The 19986-nt window shown below is 45.7% G+C and overlaps 1 protein-coding gene across 6 annotated transcripts in view; it reads left to right on the top strand.

Annotated features, from left to right (window-relative positions):
• FAM78B (family with sequence similarity 78 member B) overlaps positions 1-19986 on the top strand; it is a 323508-nt gene that overhangs the window by 241374 nt on the left and 62148 nt on the right. The gene's annotated exons all lie outside the window — the stretch shown is intronic.

Here is a 19986-nt window from a genome sequence, read left to right as displayed (position 1 = left end):
CCCAGGGTCATACAGAAAGCTGAGACCCTCAAAGGATGGAGTTTATTTTAAAATGTCTGTTTTTTATGACATTTCAATGCAATGAATGTAATTTTTATGAACGCTTATTACTTGTCTGAGAAACCGACTCTGGTGGGATGGCAGTCTCCAGGAGTAACTAGCCAAATAGACAACTGTATTGGGAGGAAAGGGTGTGAGCTCCCGCTGTCACCTGACCTTCCTGGCCCAAAGTGACAGCACAGGTGGTCTCCTCTCTCATTTCCATTGAGGTCCCATCAGGAACCTGAGCTGCATCCCAGCCACCCACCCACCATTTGGCAGATCCTTTTGTAATGCACATTTTCATCATTCATCACCTAATGGGCACAGATGAACATGAGGTGCTAGGCATTTACACAAATGATCTCATTCAACACTCATTCACATTACCTCCGTTTCACATATAATGAAACTATGGCTCATGAAAGACCACGTAAGTTGCCCAAAGTTTCAGGGCCAAAATCAGAACATAACAACCAGGTTCGAAGAATTCCAAAGCTATGCCTCTGACTACTATGATGCATATAGATGCTTCACCTAAAAGAGAAAAAGGGACCTCAGATTCTGAGCAGGGCTTGGGAAAGCTGGTCACAGCAAATAATTTGAACATCTCCTGGCAAAACTATCACTCTTACCAAACTACTATACAAAAGGTATTTCAAGATTTATCTGTTAACGATAAGACACTCCTTAAAACATCTGATTAGAGTTGAATTATTTGAGTTACCAGCTTTCTAGACCCCTCATATCTTACTTTGCATTCATGTGAGGTTTCTACATGGGTTTCTACAAAAAGTTAGAGATTCATTGTTGTTGTTAAAGTTGAAGTGTTAGAGTAACAGAAAGAGTGTACCACAGTGGAGAGGAGCATGAGGTTCAGAAGCCACAGGTCACCAAGAATTCATTTCCCTTAACCCCTCTTTGACTGAAGGCAACATTAAAAAGCACAGACTTTGGGCCAAAGCAGTGGCTCATGTCTGTAACTCCAGCACTTTGGGAAGCTGAGGTGGGAGGATCACTTGAGCCCAGGAGTTCCAGACTAGCCCGGGGAACAAAGCAAGACCCCATCTCTACAAAAAATACAAAAATTAGCCAGGGGTATGGTGGAGTACACCTGTAGTCCCAGCCACTCAGGAGGCTGAGGTAGGAGGATTGCTTGAGCCCAGGAGCATGGGTAACAGAGTGAGACCCTATCTCAAAAAAAGCATGGACTCTGGAACCTTAGTATGTGAATTCATACCCTGCTTGCACCATTTACTAGTGTGTGATTTCAGGCACATTAACTGTCTGAGCAGGGGGAACACAGTAGAGCCATAAAAACAGCTTGACAACATCGTAATTTTCCATCCAGCCTTCCCCAGGCAGAACTGTGCCAGTTCTCTTAAAGCATCCTTATGCGTTCTAACTTATTCACCCTTTGGACTCAGTTCCCCAAGAAGGCCTGGCCGGAGCTGGCTGCAGCCATGAGAGGACATCCCTGGGCTTCCTGCTCACCGATGCTCATTTAGGCATTATCATCCTGGCATCGCCTGCTTTTTATCTCTGAAACCACAGCAGTCCAGTAAGAGAGACTGGCTGTTACCGTCAACAGCCCCTAGGACTTTTCTTGCTGTGCTCACCACATACACACAACCAGCCTTTCCTGTCTTGTGTTGAGCAAGTTTCCCTTCCCTGTGTCCACTGCTGGGCTTACTAAGCTGAACTTTGTTCTTTCCTGACCACCTCTCCTAGGATAAGGCTCTTTCTGATCATCTCCTCCTAGATCTGGTCTCTTATGAACTCCAGTCGAGCGAGAACCAGACCCAGATCTCAAAGCTCTGGGAGGGGCTTATGAACTTAGAATGTCTAGGAACCTTACAGCTTTGTGTGTGTGCTTGGTGGTGTGAGGATCAGACCTGCAAGGGGAGACCGTAGGTTAGTCTCTAAGTGCGGAACTGAGCCTCTGCATTGAATACGGAGGGAAGTGAATGACCTAAAGCTTTCAAAGAGGAAGCTCAGGATAACTCCTGCCAGCACAAATGAAACGAATGCTGATGCTCAGAAGGCCATTTCTCCTGTTGTCGAGAGGTTGACTGAGATGTTCCCTAAGATTCATTTTCTGTGATTTGTCTACTTTAACGTCCCACTGTCCTTCTGTGTTTTGAATTTGAACATCAGCTTAATGCGCCACCCTTGACCCATTGTGTATTCTCAACTTCTCAACCTGATTTTTCTGCATTGTGTGGAGACTGTTACAGGCAGCCCCAGACCCCACTTGCCCTTGGCTTAGTAGAGCTCAACCTTGGAGTGCTTTTAGCCCAGTTAGGTTATAGAAATATCCTCCTAACAACTGATACACAAGAGCAACTTTCTGTCCATCTTCATTCCCGTAGGACTGCATCACCTTACCTGTCCAGTCGGCAGCTCTTATTTATTACTTTATCAAGCACTAGCTTTGGAGCAAGCACTGTACTAGGCACTAGAGGACTAGGCAAATCAGTAAGTTTGATTCAATGTAGAAAAAATGTCTTAGACAGCATCCTAAATAAACGTAATGCCTTGTGGTCCCAGATGCCATAAAACCTTGAATGAAGAAAATAGAAATCGGTCCTTGGGTCAGAAGTCTTTTCGACAGAATGGCAGTGGCACTGTAAGACATGAGTCCATTGAACTAATGTTTTAAAGCATCCACCTGAATTGTTCTCAGGGAAGATTCTGGACCTTTCAAGCAATGTTAATAATAACCATCCTTCATACAAGTAGTAGAAGCTTACAGAGTACTCTGATTCACATTTCTTTTGCTCCTCACCGTAGCTGCGAGAGGAAGCAGAGAAGCGATCATCTCTCTTTTGCAAATGAAAAGAACTAAGACTTTTGAGAAGTTATGTTTCTTGTCCAAGGCCAGAAGGAGGAGATGAAAGACTCAACAGCATCTTCTGACTCATTATCCGGTATTTGTCTACTTTACCACTCTCCTAGCCTTCAGGTTGTGAATTCAGCATCAGTGTGATGTGCAGCCAACCAAGAAAAAGCATTAGTCACCTTTCGTTTGGAAAGTTTGCACGGATGGGCTTCATTTGGTGCCAGAAATGTGTCTGACTTGAGCTTGTCTTTGATAAGTTACAGATCCAAGACTAGATGTTTTGCTTTTTGCTAAGATAATGCATTGTGGCCTTAGAGTCATAAAGCAGCTGTAAGAGAATTTTGGAAAACATCTGACTCATTCCTTCCCCTCCTCCAGGCAACTGAGAGGCAGGCAAATATCCTGTACCATGCAGGCCCTTCCGTCCTCTTCTTTGCCCATCAAAAAGATCTCTTTCCATTTGAAAGGATAGGCACAGTGCTGCTGCCGTGATGGCACCTAGTACCCACCTGCAGGATGCCGTAGTGCACCCCGGGAAGGGTGGCTTCAGGCGGGGAGTGAGACAGGGTGAAGCACACTCAACATGTAAAATCTTGCCCTGTTACCACGTTTAGGAGGCACCTCTGACTAGCAAAGATGAACTTGATGGAAGCAGCTTTGGTGGAAGAGGTGGAAGTCTGAGGTAGGGATGGCAAGTCCTGCAGTGCTTGGCCTCCTTAGTTTGTGGGTATCAGAAGCTGAGAGGGGTTCAGCTTTTTTGTCCCAGGGCCAGCCAGTTGACACAATCTTCACCATGACTGGGATAGACCTGACTCAAGTTGAGGGCATTTCCCCCATCCTCCCACTTGTCATCTTTGGTGTGGTTTGAGATTCAAGGAACATGCCTGTAATCCCAGCTACTCAAGAGGCTGAGGCAGGAGAATTACTTGAACCCAGGAGGCAGAGGTTGCAGTGAGCCAAGATCGCGCCACTGCACTCTGGCCCGGGCGGCAGTGCAAGACTGTCTCAAAAAATAAATAAATAAAATAAAATGATAAGTCTGGTAGGTGGTATTGAGTCCTCCCAATCCCCACCCTTCCTCTATCTTTTTAAAAGAAACCTCACACTTTTCCCTTCCATGGGCTTCCTGCCAGAGGAGTGGATTGCCTTTTTATGGAAAGATGAATGGGTTCACAGCAAAACCCCTGGGTGTGGTGCCATGGGGAAGAACAGAAAGGGAGTTTCTTCCATGAAGAAATGGCAGGTCTTTCCTTCTTTTGTGGGCTCCATACCTTTGATGTGCTTTTCCCTCCTTGCAGCTGAATATTTTGCCTTGAGGAAAGTTAGTTTACACCTTGTTGCTGGAGAAAATAGTTGAGGTTTGAGAGATAAACAGCTACCCACTCCCTGTCTGTCAAGAGCCAGTACAGTTTAAGATGAATGAGGACCTCACTCTGTCCCCCTTTCCACCTGCCCTATTACTCTCTGATCCTTCCTGCTCCATCATGAGGACAACAGCCAACCTCCTCCTCCCCATCCCTGCCTCCCACCTTTGGAGGGAGACAGATCAGAGTTGAGCTAATCCTTTAAAAAATATTTAATGTTCATATGCCTTCCTTGCATAGAAGCAGTTTAAGGGTTCCTGTGATTCTGGATTTAAATCTGTCTTTTTCATTTCCTACAAACGTATTGCCATCTGTTGATTTCATTCCTGTGACACCCACATCAAAATCATTCATAAGGAAGATCAGACCCATTTCTAGACCCCCCCGCCCCAGCCTTACTCACAGCTCTCCCCAGTCCAAATGCCTGAGCAGGGATCTGTGAAAACGCTAACACAGACACGGCAGACTGTCAGAAAATTTAGCGTTTGGGTGTTCAGCTCCTAAACAATTGAATAGTGGGTACCCACCATGCCCTTCATCCCTGAGAACCCTGGTTACTGGACCCCCATTAATTTGGGCCCAGGAGTCCTCTGGTGCCTTTTGTCAACTATTTTTTATTGTCATCAAATGTGAGTTAGCAGTTTGTGTCTTATCTGTCCTTCAGCTCCTAAGGACGTTATGGAGGAGGGACATTCCCTCCCCATTCTGCCCCAACCTCCACACACACTCTGGCCCGTAGGGTTTGGGTAAGCACTAAAAGAGATGCTCCATGCAAAGTGTTTGGCACAAGGCCTGACATGTGGTTAAGGGCTCAGTGCATTGTCAGTGATGGTGTTTCAGTGTATGCAGTTCTGTTGTTTAACCTCCTGATCTTTCTCAGATCTGTGCTTTCCTCTCCATCCCACTTCCGTAGAGCAAGCCTCACTACCCCTCACCTTCATGACTGCCTTGGCCTCCTGATGGGCCCCTCTTCCTCCTGGCTCTACCACCTGTCCTCTGCACCACAGCCCGAGTAGGCATCTCCGAATAGAAAGCTGATCCTATCACCCCCTCCTATTTAAAAGCCTCCTAAGGTTCCCCACTCCCTTCAAGATAAAATTTACGTGCCTTAGCAAGTAATGCCAAGCATCTGTTGGCCTCACCTTTCCTGGATAGGGAACCAGAGACATCTCTGGCCTGTCTTCATCTGCCAGTCTCTCCTGGCATGTAGCTCCCAGCTGTGATACCTCTAGACCTTTGCATATGCTGTTCCCCAGCCAGGCTTACCCTCTCCTCTCCTAGAAGATACCTGTGCATCTCCCCAGAGCCCTCCCTGGCACCCTTCCCCTAGTCTGAATTAGGTGTCTTCCCTGCCACTGTCTCAGTCTCTACTATATATTAGTTAACATGTGTTCACAAATATTTTATGTTTTAACTCATTTAATCCTCACAACAACCCTGTATTAGGTACTGTTATTATTACGGCTACTTACAGATGAGGAAATTGAGGCATAGAGAAATTACCTGATTTGCCCAACATACCACAGCTCTTAAGAGCTGAGATTTGAATCCAAATGATCTGGCTCCAGAGTCTGCATTCATAACCACTGGGCTCTGACCTCTTACACTGCTGTACCATTGACCAAACCATGGCCCTCTCTGGACTGAGCTCCCTGAACTAGGAAACCATGTGCTGTTCATGTTTGCATCCTGTGGCCTGGCACAGGGCAGGAGCACAATTCCTTCTTAATTAACCCTTCAACCTATTCATCCTTCTAGGCCTGTGGCATTCAGTAGATTTAAGACTAGCCCACCTTTTGCAATCCATTACCTGTACGTCATTTCATAAGAAAAGTGCCTAGAGGGCCTTTTATGTGCTACAGTGATAAGGGTAAGAGACTTAGCAGATAAGGCTCCACCCTTGAAGAACTTATAATTTGGTTGAAGAGAGAAAGATTTTATACCCAAACCTAAAGTAATGATAATGATTCCTCAAATCACAAACAAAACCACTTTCTTTGTTTTGTGGTCAATCCTCAAATAAAAATAGTCTCCCTCTTTTCCCACCTAGAGCTCGAGATCCTTGAGGGGAGGAACCCCATTATGAACGATACATATGTCAATGCCCAGTGCTCAGTAAGTGCTGCTGCTAATGCACCACTGACCCTCTCTGTGGACGTCAGGCTTCTGCTGCTGCCCCATGCCCGAGCCTCGCTGTGCAGTCTTCCCAGGCCTGGGGGGTAGCAGTTACCCAGAAGACTCAGGGCACAGAGAGTCTGGGAGAGTCCAGGTTGGAAGTAGACTTTTGGGTGCAGAGTCTCAAGGTGCAATAGACCCTAGTAGTTCAGGACACTAGAACCTCCTTTAAGTGCAGTCTAACCCTCCACTCCCCAGTAATGGTTTTCCCCTAGTGACCTGCCTAGGTATAGATCTCTACAAGGCAGCAGTTTCCCTTCCATGCAGACTGCCCCAAGTCAGAGCAGGGCTGGTCACCATGCCATTTCACAGCCAGTCTGATCATTGAGGAGCTATGCTCAGGGTAAGGAAACCTGGGATCTCTCTCAGGTGGCATGCCCTTCCAGGACCAGCAGAGAACACAACTCTGCAGGATCAACATCTGTCAGCCTGCCTCCTCCCTTGCTCCGTATCAATGTGATATGGATGAGTGCTCATATGGATAAATGCTCATCCAGCCCAGAGCATTGTCCCTTCCCCAGCGTCCAGGGCACTCAGTCTGTGCTTGGCATGTACAGCTTTGGATCTGTCAGTGTCCATGCAAAAGCTAGTGCAAGCTGTGATGGACTGGGCATTGGCTAGGTGCCACTTATCTGTCAGTCAGCCTTTGACAGGCCCCACATGGGTACGTACCTCGCATCACCTCCAAGCCGGAGTACACTTTACTTTTCTGTAAAATGGGTATGAACACACCTACTTTTCAGAGCTTTTGTGAGGATTCTACATTTACCAGTTTAACAGCTGTTCAGTACTTCTTATGGGCCTAACTACATAGGAAACAATTACAATAGCTTTGAGAAAATGTGTCTTAGACAACTTTCGAAACCATGTGAAAAAGATACAAGAAATGGTAGTCTATGCTGTTGTTTCAGTAGTTTGATGATCTTTATGACAAAGATGTTCAGGGAGAGGAATATCTTGGTCGATAACTGGAGTAAAACCCACTTAGATTTCTGTGCCCAAAGCTCTGGTGTGTTCAGCATCAGCACCTGCCCCTTCAGCCGTCTGTCTCACTGTGACGTAACCACGTGCATCTTGCCTGTTCCTTCCACTAGAGACCATGAGGGCAGAGATCAGCCCTATGTACATTGCACGTTGCTGTCCCCAGTACCTAGCACAGTCCCTTGCCCCAGTAGGCACTTCATACATATTTGTTGGACCATGGCAGGTGAGCCCTTTGTGAGGGTTCCACCTGCTCACTGGCCTGGCCTTTAATGTCAGGGGAGCATTTCTGATACAGTAACGCCCCTCTAATTGTGCGACTTTCATTACGTAGGCAGTGTGGCAGCCTGGCTTCGGTGTATAAAGACCAGATTACAGTCAGAGCTCTGCTGTTGGCTGGCTGTGAACTCCAAGTAAGTTGCCTGGTTCCTCTGAGCCCTAATGATAACATTACCTGCCTCACAGGGTTATTTTGAGAGTGAACAAAATTAGGGAAAACCGTTTTGAAAACCTGAAGTCATTTCCTCTCCATAGAACAGATCAATGTTGGACCAGTGATCAGGGAGGATACAAATCGTACCAAAAACCAAGTGTCTTTGTTGTATTTTACCTCAAGTGTTTTATTAGAGAACCTCAGCGGAGCACACTATTTTCTAGTAATCAGCCACGTAGCCCACCGTTTGCAGTGAGGAAAACTGAGGCACTCCATCATGGCTTATTCAGCATCAGCAGCCCTGCAAAAGACAGAAGTCTCCTTTGGATTAGTTTTGTCATCCTTCCCTTAAGCAGAGATGATGGTGCCTTTCTCGCCGCTCTGGCTCAGTTAAGAAGTCAAGTCTCAGATTTATTGGTCATCCTAACTATTGTTTCCTGAAGGCCCGAAGCCCTGTAATGCTGTTTTCTGGCTTCCCAGATTTACGACCATGGTTTCTAGCCCCTAACAGTGTCTGGAGTTCAGTTTACATATTCAGTTTCACTGTCCAATCCAAATCCTTCCAGGCAGCAATCAAGCTGGGGCTGGTTCTTCATCCGATTGTGGGCTCACTTTTTCCTGGCAAGTCAGCCTTCATTCTCCAGGACACTTAGGAACTGCATGTTGATGGTAGATTGTGCTACGGGAAACAGTGAATGTGTAGCCTGCACATTTGAAGGCTTGCTGGGGTAGAGACCCTTCTCTACCCTGCTACTGCTCCTGGAACGTTCAAGGCACTATTAGAAAGGCCATCTAATTCTGTGGGCTTCAGAAGCATGTGTGCCCCAAGTTCTTTTCTACTCATTTAAAGCAGTCTCCTGAAAAGGTCTGCAGGAACTTGCCTTCACCCTCTCCTTCATCCTGTGTGGCCTTTGTCACGTCCTTCCTCCAAGGTGCCTCTGGTGGTGGTAGCAGGGAGGCTGCCACCTGGCTTCGTATGTGGGGAAATCCAGCCTCTTCCCTCCATCCTCAAAGCAGGCAACCACACTTGGATTTTCATGAGGAAGCGTCTTGAAGCTGTTTAGCTCTCCGGTTAAAAGAAGGTTATGCTTTGCTATTTCTGGGGCAACACAGACCTGGTTGATTATATCCACAGGAAGAACAGCCTTTGGGATTCATTAGTCTGATTAAGACCAGCTCTGCAGCCTCCTCTGCCAGCTCTATGACAAATGTGTGCTAGAGTTCATGCTGAAGCCAGTCACAAGCCCATCCCAGATGAGTGTGGTCTCGTTGGTGGTCAAATGCCACCTCCTTCTCCAGGAAGACTTCCCTGCCTCCCCAAGGCTGCCTTATGGGCTCCTCCTCCTTCTCTGTTCCCTCTCAGCTCTGCCCTTGTATCACTGTGGCCATTTGATAGAATTTTAGTTATTGGGGCTCAGGTGTCTCCACTAGACTGTAAGTATCAAGTGTGTAGAGACTTTTGTTTCAATTCTGTATCCCCAAAACCCAGCATAGTTCATAGTACATGTGGTACTCTCAATGCCTGCTGAGTGAATAGAGTCTGCTTGCAAGTAAAGCTGCAGCGGTTTGGTTCTGGAGACATTTGCTTTGGAATTCTATTGATGTGGACAGCATCAAGACGATGGGAAATGTAGTGGTCTGGGATCTGTTTTACCTACAAAGTTTCTTATGTTGGCTCATCTCCAGCTGGATAAAACCCTGAGTCTAAGCTTCCCCTTCTAACAAAGCTGCTGTACGTTTATGGACCTCTATTTTCTTCTCTGTAAAATGAGAATGTGGGCAGTTAGAAAAATTTCTGGTGTCCATCTTGCTGCTTTGTGATTCTGGGGTACATTCGGAGAATAACCCAACATGACAGAGGATCTGGAAATTCTTCATATAATATTCATGGAGGGAGACAATTCAGGGAATATGAAAACTATCTGGAATTATTTGTGGGGTTGTCATGCAGAAGATGAAGAAGGTTATCTTGAAAGGCTCCATGGATTATAAACAAGACCAACTACTAATTCATTCAACAAATATTTGAGTACCTGCCACGTGCAAGGCACTATTCTAGGCAATAGTGATGCAGTAATGAATACAACAGACAAAAATCTCGTTGCCCTTATGGAGTTGACATTCTAGTGAACAGAGACAATTCAAAAATAAACACAGTGGAGAGGAACGCTGGAAACTTCTCGGACCCTCAAAACGAGCTGCCTGTGAACTATTGAGCTCTTTGTGTTCAGGAATACATCTAGTACTTAGAAATCTAAGTATTAGATGCTTCCAGTGGCTGCTTAGACTAAATGACCTTGCTAGGTTTCTTTTTTAGCCCTGCAATCCCATGAATCCAAGGCTGGTGAGTGATCTGTGTATTCTAACACCACTAAGCCAAACCATGACCTCCACTCAATGGCAACTGTCACTCTAGGAAGAGAGATAAGGGCAGTGGGCTGTTCTTATTAAAAGGCAACAAAAACCAGTACTTTAGAAATGTGCATTGTGGTGGGGGTCTGGGTGGAGGCGTTGCTTTTTCTTAGATCCCTGTGATATTGAGGATGAAGAAAGAGAACCACAGGGGACGGCAGCTTCACTGAAGGACCAGAAAGGGTGAATCATGAAGAGGAGGAGGAGGGATAGAGAGCAGGGGAGGTGGGGATGGAGCCTTTGATGAGGAGAGTGAGGAGAGCAGAAGTAGGAGGCAGACGAGAGGAAACCAACAGCTCAAGTCCCAGAAACTCAGCCTCCCTCCCCTCCAGGTCCTACCGCCATCATCCTCTTTCCGTAGAGGTGAGAGTCTAGGTGCATTGTCCCAGGCTCCAAACACAAGTTCATACTCACTGACTAGTGGGACGTCCACTGTGAGAGCAGGGAGGAGGGGTACAGAGATCTAAGAGGGTGGAAACCCTGCCCCAGAGGAGTTTTTGCCTGCAGCGACCTGCTCTGTTCTGAGACATACCTGAGACCAGCCGCCTACAAGGGGACCAGGGTCTGTTTGCCCTGTTAGCCTTGGTTCCCTCCTGTGCTCCTGCGTGTGTGGGTGGAGACGGGAAGCCTGCAGGTACGGAGCAGTGGAAGCGGAGTCTAGAGCCCAGACCCCTCACTTCCCGTGGTACTACTCGCACTTCGTAGGACTGCTCCTGGTTTTCCGTGTTTCCACATCTATCTACTGTGGGCCTCGGAACTCAAAGTTCTGGAGATCTAATATTTTATTTGATTGTCAGTATTTCCGTGAGATAGATAAAACGGGTATTATTTCCTCTGCTCTGCAGGTGAGGAAACTGAGCCACAGGGAGCACATTTATTCATACTTGTGGAGCTATAACTAGTATTAGGACCAGCATAGCTAACATAGTAAAAAAAAAAAAAAAAACAAAAAAAAAAGGACTGGGCTTGTAGTCTAGCATCCTGGATTCACATATCAACTGTCCAGCTGTGTGACTTAGAATACAGCTGTTTTCTGATGCTTAATTTTATTATCTATAAATTAAATAGGTTGGACTAGAAAAAGAAAATATGGTGGATGGCGGACATCTTTAGTCCTTTGAGTCCTCTGCACACCTGTGGCAGACGTGGCTAATTGATCATAGCACGCTGCCCTGCTGAGTCAGATACAGCCCAGAGTCCTCAGTTCAGGGTTCCTGGGAACCAGCAACCGCTGCTGAAAATCAGGGCTAGCACATAGGAAGAAATCGCTTGCCATTCCTCAACTAGCTCTCCGAGTTTTTTCCTGTCTAGCATTCTGGGCATAGAAAACTGGTCTCCTCCCTTCTAGCCTCATGCTCTCTCCGTCACGTCATCCTGGAACACTGCTTTTCTGTAGATCGGTAGACAAAGGGACTGAAATAAGATCTAGGTTCAGACCCCTTCTCTTTCATTCGGAGCTTAGTGACCTCACAGAGTGTACTAACACCTACCTCACGTGATAGTTACGGGCCATACAAGTACATTCAGTTAGCAGAGGGCAGTGCATGACAACTGTGTGCCAGGCACTATGCTAACACAGCAACTTGAGCTCCCCACCTGGCATCTAGACCCTCTTCCCTCTCGGGAACTAAGCAGGAGCCTAGGCTCTTGACCATCCAGGCAAACTGTGTTGCTTCAACTGTTCTAAATCAGAGTCACCAGCCCAGTTAGGGGCAGGTAGCCTGGGGCCTCAGGTAGAGGTGGATTTTTCCGCCTCGTAACATTTTACCTTCCAGGAGTTCATTGCTTTTTCTTTTTGGTGGATCTTCCTGTTGCCCTTTACTTGTTTATCTGCTCTTTGGTGCCTTTATTTTTTGCCACTACTTATCAATAAAGTTATGTTTTATAAAGAGGGGAAGAAGAAGGGATCCTGGTTCATAATGACACTGGAGTGAGAGTTGGCAGGGACAGCAGCAGCTGCAAGGGCAGAGAGATGAGGCATCTGGAGGTAGCTGCTCTGTCACCCACGTCACTGATCCGCTCACGGGGCCAGCACACAGCTAGAAGTCAGCTTCCCCAACCCTCACACCCTGTCCCTGCAGGCTCAGACTTTCCATTACCCAGGCTCTGTGAAGATTAGCGTGTCATCTTTAAAGCACTTGGCACTTCTTGGAAACAGCCATGCTGTGAATTCAGGCATGGCTGAAAGATTGAACTCTTATTAAATCTCTGACACCCTCCATGCATCAGAATTCTTACAGCCTGTTTCTGTTACATCCTCAGTGTCCTTTGCTAGTTCCCAGCTGGTCCCACAGACAAGCGAGTAACTGGCAGGTTTGTTTAAGACACTGTACTTAGTCCACCTAGAATACTGGTGAGTGACAATTCCCTTTAAAAGAGCTGTTTGAAAAGATTTAGCACTGAGGCTTGCAATGTACCTTCTGCTCCATCTTGAGAATGCAGGAACCCCTAGGGATTTTCTAGGTCTTGGGAGACTGGATCTCTTGTTAATATGTCAAAAATCAACTTCTGGAAAATAGCTTTGGTCTATACTCATTCTAAAATACCTTGGATTGTTAACCTTTGCACCATCTTTGCAGAACACACACAGACTGGGACAATTCAGAGGAAAGAAATTCCTTTGGGCCTAGACCTCCCCTCCACAGTTGACAAAGTCATGGGGTTGAGTTAAAAGTGCTGTGACTGCTCCTGTGTTGTTTGGGGGAGGTAGTCCAGAACGCTGAGACCATGTTGGAAACCGCTTCATTTGGAATTCTCTTTGACTTGGTTCCTTCTCCATCCTTTTCCCTACCTGGCTACAAAAAAATACTCAGAAGGTCCTATCTATCTCTGTGCTTTCTTTGAATCTTCAGGGAGAATGTCTTCACCCAACATGTCTCATGCTATTGGAATAAGTCAAAGAGCAATGGAAGATTATTACTTATTGCTAGTGAAACAGACAAAGAGCGGTACACGATACATGCTTTCGTTATAAATCCTGACGTGGAAGGATTCAGGTAATGCAATGTGAATCGTCATCAGGATGATGCTTCCTGCCATGCCGTCTCCCAGCTTTAGCTTTAGATACTGGAGTTGGCTAACCATTACCAGTGTACCCTTTGTCCAAAGAGGAACTGTTTTCAGAGTTTTGGACTTCGAAAACAATGTGTTTTCAAGATATCATTGCTGTTATACTTTATACTTTACACAATCCTGCCCACTGGTCTTGCTTTTTTTCATTTTTTCTTTTGGGGCAAATATAAGCCATGTTGATACAGGTGTTTACAGAAAATTCCCATGGAAGTAGTTCCAACTGGAAGTCATCTGGGGAAAATTAACCTCTGTAGGTGGACTGAACTTTTTCAGGGAATGTGTAGGGACCTCACAATTGACCTAATAAATGTGTTTGCATAGTGACATACCTGTTTTCATTTAATTAGCTTCTTTAAAAATAATTCTTCAGGTGAAAGATGATAATGGCTTCTCATCCTGCCCTGCTGAGCAGAACCAAAGAGCTTGATAGTTTTAGGACAAATAAAAGAAAGGAGTACTTTACGCTGTAGGTACTAAATGTGTGAAAATCATTACTCCCAGAAACAGTATGTGTTGAAATTATTAATAGATTCCAGACACGAACTTTTAGAGTGCGTAATGGATGACAGATATAAATTGGGTTATTAAAGGGGCGCTAGGGGCCATTTTCTAATTGTTTTAAGTTATTATGAATGGATCCCCCATATTCTCCAGTGACCCTCATGATACCACGATCAGGAACAGAATGTTCAGTGGATAAATGCTGGTCTAACCTGCTTAGGTATTATTAAATTCATGTGCTCCAGTCTTTTCAAGCCAGTTTAGCCTCTATACCTATTATTATTATTATTATCATGATTTTAATGTTCTGATGTATTTCAAATGGCCACTTCTTCAGAACTCTCTGAAATGATTTGGAAAAGCTGGGGGGTACTCAGCCCAATCTTAACATGGGAAACCTGAGCTCCAGTCCCGTCTCTGCCGCTAACTAGTTGCTTGACTAGGAGTAACGCTGCACTTCTGTTTCATTTTTCTGCAAAGAAAGGGAGTTTGATTAAATGCCCTCCAAGTCCCCATTGGCAGTAAAATTCTATGAATCAGTAAATAAATATTACATGCACAGTCATTCAGGGAATCCCTAGAATAAAAGAACGGTGCGGTGGGGGACTGCTTTGTCTTATTTTCCTAAAAGGATAAAGTAGAGCATTTCTCCCTTCTGAAAGGAGAAAATGAATGTTGTAGGGACAGCGCAAAGAAACCCGTCAGCATGCGGAAAGCCTCCAAGCTTCCCTTTCTCTGAACCTGAGGAGGGAGATCGTGGGAGAGCATAGCGTGGGAGTTAGGCGGGTCTGGCTCTCAGTCTCCCATTGGTAAAATGGGGGTAAGTACATGTAACTTTTGGGGTGGTGAGGATGAGATGAGACTAGTGGCATGAAGTTATCTTGCTTAGTTCCTGGTATAAAGTAAGTGCTCAACAAATAATAGTGTTTAGGGAAAGGAGATGAGAGTTCTGAAACAGGGCAGTTATAATGGTAAGTACCTCACAAGTGGCCATCAGAGAAGGAGAAGGCAGTGCAGTTGAAGCCTGAGAAAGGCCATAGCCTGAAGCCAACAGCTGTGGAAACACCCACTCTAATTAATTAGGCATGAGATCAGCACTGGAATACATTTCTAACCACTAAAAATCAGATTCACTATTCCACATTATATTTACGGTTCTTTTTTTTTTTTTTTGAGACGGAGTTTCGCTCTTGTTACCCAGGCTGGAGTGCAATGGCACAATCTCGGCTCACCGCAACCTCCGCCTCCTGGGTTTAGGCAGTTCTCCTGCCTCAGCCTCCTGAGTAGCTGGGATTACAGGCACGCGCCACCGTGCCCAGCTAATTTTTTGTATTTTTAGTAGAGACAGGGTTTCACCATGTTGACCTGGATGGTCTCGATCTCTTGACCTCGTGATCCACCCGCCTCGGCCTCCCAAAGTGCTGGGATTACAGGCGTGAGCCACCACGCCCGGCCCTCTTTTTTTTTTTTAAGATTGCTCAACTTTACAGATTAATATTGCATATAATCTTAATTTTAATATTGCATATAACTTAACGTGTTGCATATATTAAGTTGCATATATTTTAATCATTGAAATTAACAGTTATGCATTTGTGGGATTTGCAGAAAGATACCCACATGAAGCAAAGACGTTTTGTGTTTTGGTTCATATCAATGTCACCTGCTGGCAGAATATGCAAATTGCAGGTTTAGTTTTGTCTAAGAAATTGTACCTCTAACATACATCTATCTTTAGGAAAGTGTAACTCTAAACCTAAAGTTACACAATAACAAGTATCCTCTCTTCTCCTGAAAATTCCCACAACCAGCTCTTGAGGAAGACCAGAGGGGACCTTATGAGGAGTTTCCAGGACTGGCAGCTGTGCAGAGCTCAGCCCTTGTTGCTCCTCCAGGAACCCAAATAGAAGAACTTAGGGTCTAACCTCTAGCAGAAATCTTGTTCTCAGAAAAGGAGGACTGCTCTGCTATTCTCAGAGTCAGCAATACCCTTGCCCTGCCAAGATCCTACAAGTTTAATAAATAACTCATACCTTCCCTCATTGTTAGAAGCTCCAATTCCTCAACTAATTCTCAGTGCTGCTGATAACCTTAGACCAGCCCTCGAGATTGTTCTCATGTCCCAGAAGGCATAAATATGGCAGCCACACTCCTACAAACTGCCCTTATCATTTTCATCACGGTTCATCTTGAGAAACCAGCAGATACTATGAAGCAGTTTCATCACCCTAATAAGTCGGGACTGTAACTCAAGTCACTGTTTATCTGACAACGTGGGGCAGAAAATAACAAAGCTGGTCTTTCTGGTACACTTAGCTGATGTAGTGGTATCCTTATAGTGGTTTCTTCACAGAAAACAACTAGAATCAAGTGGCTTTTGGTGACTTCATCCTAACATGAAAATCTTTGTCTAATTAAGTGGCATGACTTGGCAAGAGAGAGCAACAGTTAGGTGGAGAGTCATTCACTGGGAGGATGGAGGGAATCTCCCACTGCTGTACAAGAAGGGAGATGGCATATGGTAAAGCCCTTCGTAACAATGGTTGACATTCACAAGTCGCTTACTTTGTACACACCTGGGTTGCTTTCTTTTTTTTTTTTGAGACATAGTCTCGCTCTTTTGCCAAGCTGGAGTACAGTGGTGCAATATCGGCTAACTGCACCCTCTGCCTCCTGGGTTCAAGTGATTATCCTGCCTCAGCCTCCCAAGTAGCAGGATTACAAGTGCGTGCCATTATGCCCAGCTATAGAGATGGGGTTTCATCATGTCAGCCAGGATGGTCTCCATCTCCTGACCTTGTGATCCGCCTGCCTCGGCCTCCCAAAGTGCTGGGATTACAGGCATGAACCACTGCGCCCAGCCACACACCTGGTTTTTTTTTTTTTTTTTTTTTGCACTTCACACACATCTCATTTAATCCTCAATAATTAACCAGTAAAGGTAAACAGTATTATCCCTATTTTGCAGATAAGGAAACTGCAAAATAAAAATTAAATGACTTGCCCAGGGTCACACTTAAATTGCAAGCTAGATTTTGAACTCAGACAATGCTAGTCAAGTCCAGTGTGTCATGTTCTTCACACTGTGAGGGTTACGGGAGAGGGGAGGTTTGAAACCTCTCTTCTAGGTAAAAAAGAGAGGACAGAAAAACCAAAACATCCTTTCAGCTATTACGTGAACTGCTTAATCCCAATGTTATACTGATAGGATCTCACTAAACACATCATATTTGCTTCATTCTTGTTTTATAATGACAGCTAATAGGTTTCTAGTCTTCATAGCCTGTTGCTCTTACTGTAGAGACATCTGCTGACAAGTTTTTAAAATTGGAGAAAAATTGTGCATTGGCCCTGCCTTGCCTTTTTTTTTTTTCTTTTTTTTTTTTTTTGAGATGAAGTCTTGCTCTTTTTCCCAATCTGGAGTGCAGTGTGGCATGATACCAGCTTACTGCAACCTCTGCCTCCCAGGTTCAAGCAATTCTCCTGCTTCAGCTTCCCAAGTAGCTGGGATTGCAGGTGCACACCACCATTCCCAGCTAATTTGTGTATTTTTAGTAGAGACAGGGTTTCACTATGTTGGCCAGGCCTCGCCTTTTATGGCCTTCCTGACATTCAGCCTCAGATTGAAGCAGAATTTTCTCTCAACTGAAGTCAACAGCTTTCATCAGAGGGAGAGCAGTGCACCCACGCCACTACCACTGCTATTTAAGACCTGGGTCTTCGGCCCTCGGTCTTCTGCCGTGTGAGGGCAGGGGTTTTTCAAGTTCCATCTCCCACCCTGGACAGCCCTGCTGCTGGGGTCTTCAGCTCAGGCCCTTTAACTAGCGCCTAGCCGTGTAACCTCACTTTTTCTTTCATAAAACGTAGCAGGACCTTGGGGGTTCCCACTTAGGAACTCCTTCAGTGCCTTTAGAAGAAACCCGACTTATCCTGAACCCCAATGATGTGGAACTTAGTGCCGTTTTAGATAATTCTCCCCGTTCTTCCTCATCTTGAGCCCAAATTGGTCAGATTTTATTCTCCATGCAGCCCAGTTCTGCCCACCAGAGCCCCCTAAGATAGGACTTCTCACAGACACACATGGCTACCTTGCAAACTTCAGGGTGTGCTCGTGCCCCCCAAGTTCTCCTGTCCACATCAGTCCTCCCCAGCCCTCCACCCCACCGCTCTTATGCACGTGGTAGGTTTTAGGACACAGGCCCAAGTGCTCAGGAAAAATGGCATCCGTGATCTGTGACTGTTAAGCCCCTCCTCCTCCGTGCTGGCATACTGCCTCTCTGCTCTCTTGAGTCAAGGAATTCAGTAACCAAGGAAGGCTTGGTGTTACATTTCCCAGCATGTTATTCCCATCACAAGGATATCTACTCTCCTTGGGCTGCTTCCCAGACTTCATCACAGCTCTTTGAACCAGGAAAACGAACCTTGCTGTTGCATGGTCTCAGTAAAGTCAGTGTCTGCTGGAGGGTTCGGCTGCCCACTCCGGTGAGGTAGTTTGCTCTCCTTTAACCCCCTCTCTAACATGGACAGTGGAGTTGCTTCAACTCTGGAGCAGTTTTGCCTGGCCTACTGGGATGGGCCTTAGCTGCCTGCTAGGCTGCTGACATTGCCTCTCATTGTCTTACATAATTTGGAGGCACTATTAAAAAGCACCTAGGGGGCTGGGCGCAGTGGCTCACACCTGTAATCCTAGCGCTTAGAGAGGCTGAGGCAGGCAGATCACTTGAGGTCAGGAGTTCAAAACCAGCCTGGACAACATGATGAAACCCCGTTTCTACTAAAAGTACAAAAATTAGCCAGGTGTGGTGGTGTGTACCTATAGTCCCAGCTACTCAGGAGACTGAGGTAGGAGAATCGCTTGAACCTGGGAAGTAGAGGTTGCAGAGAGCCGAAATTGCACCACCGCACTCTAGCCTGGGCAGCAGAATGAGACTCCTGTTTCAAAAACACATAGGTAAAAAAAAAAAAACAAAAGCACGTAGGTGAGGTGTAGATAGACTGAGTGATTCTACCTGGGCCCACAGCCTTGTGACATTTGCCAAGCTTAGTAATGACAGCTTCTTTGTTGGTTGTGTTTCTTCTCAGTCCCGCCACAGTGCCTGGCTGTGCAGATGTACAGACGATGCAGGAGAAAAAGCACAGGTCTGGGAGTCGGGGAACTGAAATTTAGCCCTGTGTCTCCCGCTTAAAGAGTTGTTCTGTCTTGGACAAGCCACCTGACTTGTTTGTGCGTTTGTTTTTTCAATTTGATTAATACTACTCATGTTAATTAATAAGTATTAATTCAGGGTTCTCAACAGCAGCGCTATTGACATTTTGGCCTGGTTAGTTCTTTGTTGGAGTGGCAGCGGAGGGCTGTCCTTGTGTATTGTAGGATGTTTGGCAGGATACCTAGCCTCTCCCCACGAAATGCCAGTAGTACCTTCCAGCTGTGACAACCAAAAGTGTTTCCAGACATAGCCAGGTGACCTCTGAAGGGCAAAATTGCCCCCAGTTGAGAGCCACTGTGCAGATTAACTCATAGGATTAGCAGGATACATTAGATAACTGTGAACATACAGAGCATCTTGGTCGCCTCCCTCCTCCTCTAGCGTTACAGTCTTCTCTGATTGTCTACACTTACGTAAAAGCAGAAGGAAGACACAGCCTGTCATATCCACACCCCTATGTAGTCCAGCAGGTGACTTGTTATGTCCACGCTTCAGGTCCTGCACTTCAGGTAAGTTTCTCCTTTTTTAATGTGCTTGACGTTTAGTGTGTGCGGAAGGCCACAAAGGTGTGTAGCAGTGCCTATCATCATGGATGACAAATTCTCATGGGAGGAATATTTAAGCACAGAAATGACTAAGACAAGAAAGGCATGGTCAGGCGTCAGAGAGGAAGCACTCCACAGAGTAGGTGATATTTGGATTTCAGTAGACAGAGATGGGCTGCTGAAGCCCCTTCAGGTATTTGGTGAAAATGCTTAATTGTGAAAGGCTATCCACATGTAAATCACTGCTCTTTGGTTATAAGTCAGAGAACAGAGGAGAGGAGGTTTCACAGCTGGATACCACTGCCAACATTCACAAGCTGGAGCCAAGGGAGGTCTGGTCTTTGGGCATCTCTTTCCACTTTCCCACTGGGAGGGAACATGGCATTGAGTCTGTGAGAGACATTGGGTGAGGCAG

This window comes from Aotus nancymaae, unplaced genomic scaffold (assembly GCF_030222135.1).
Source record: "Aotus nancymaae isolate 86718 unplaced genomic scaffold, 86718_ANA_hifiasm-v0.15.2.pri h1tg000108l, whole genome shotgun sequence".
NCBI lineage: Eukaryota > Metazoa > Chordata > Mammalia > Primates > Aotidae > Aotus > Aotus nancymaae.
The sequence above is the reverse complement of the archived record's forward strand: the minus strand, read 5'-3'. Positions and strand labels throughout refer to the sequence as shown.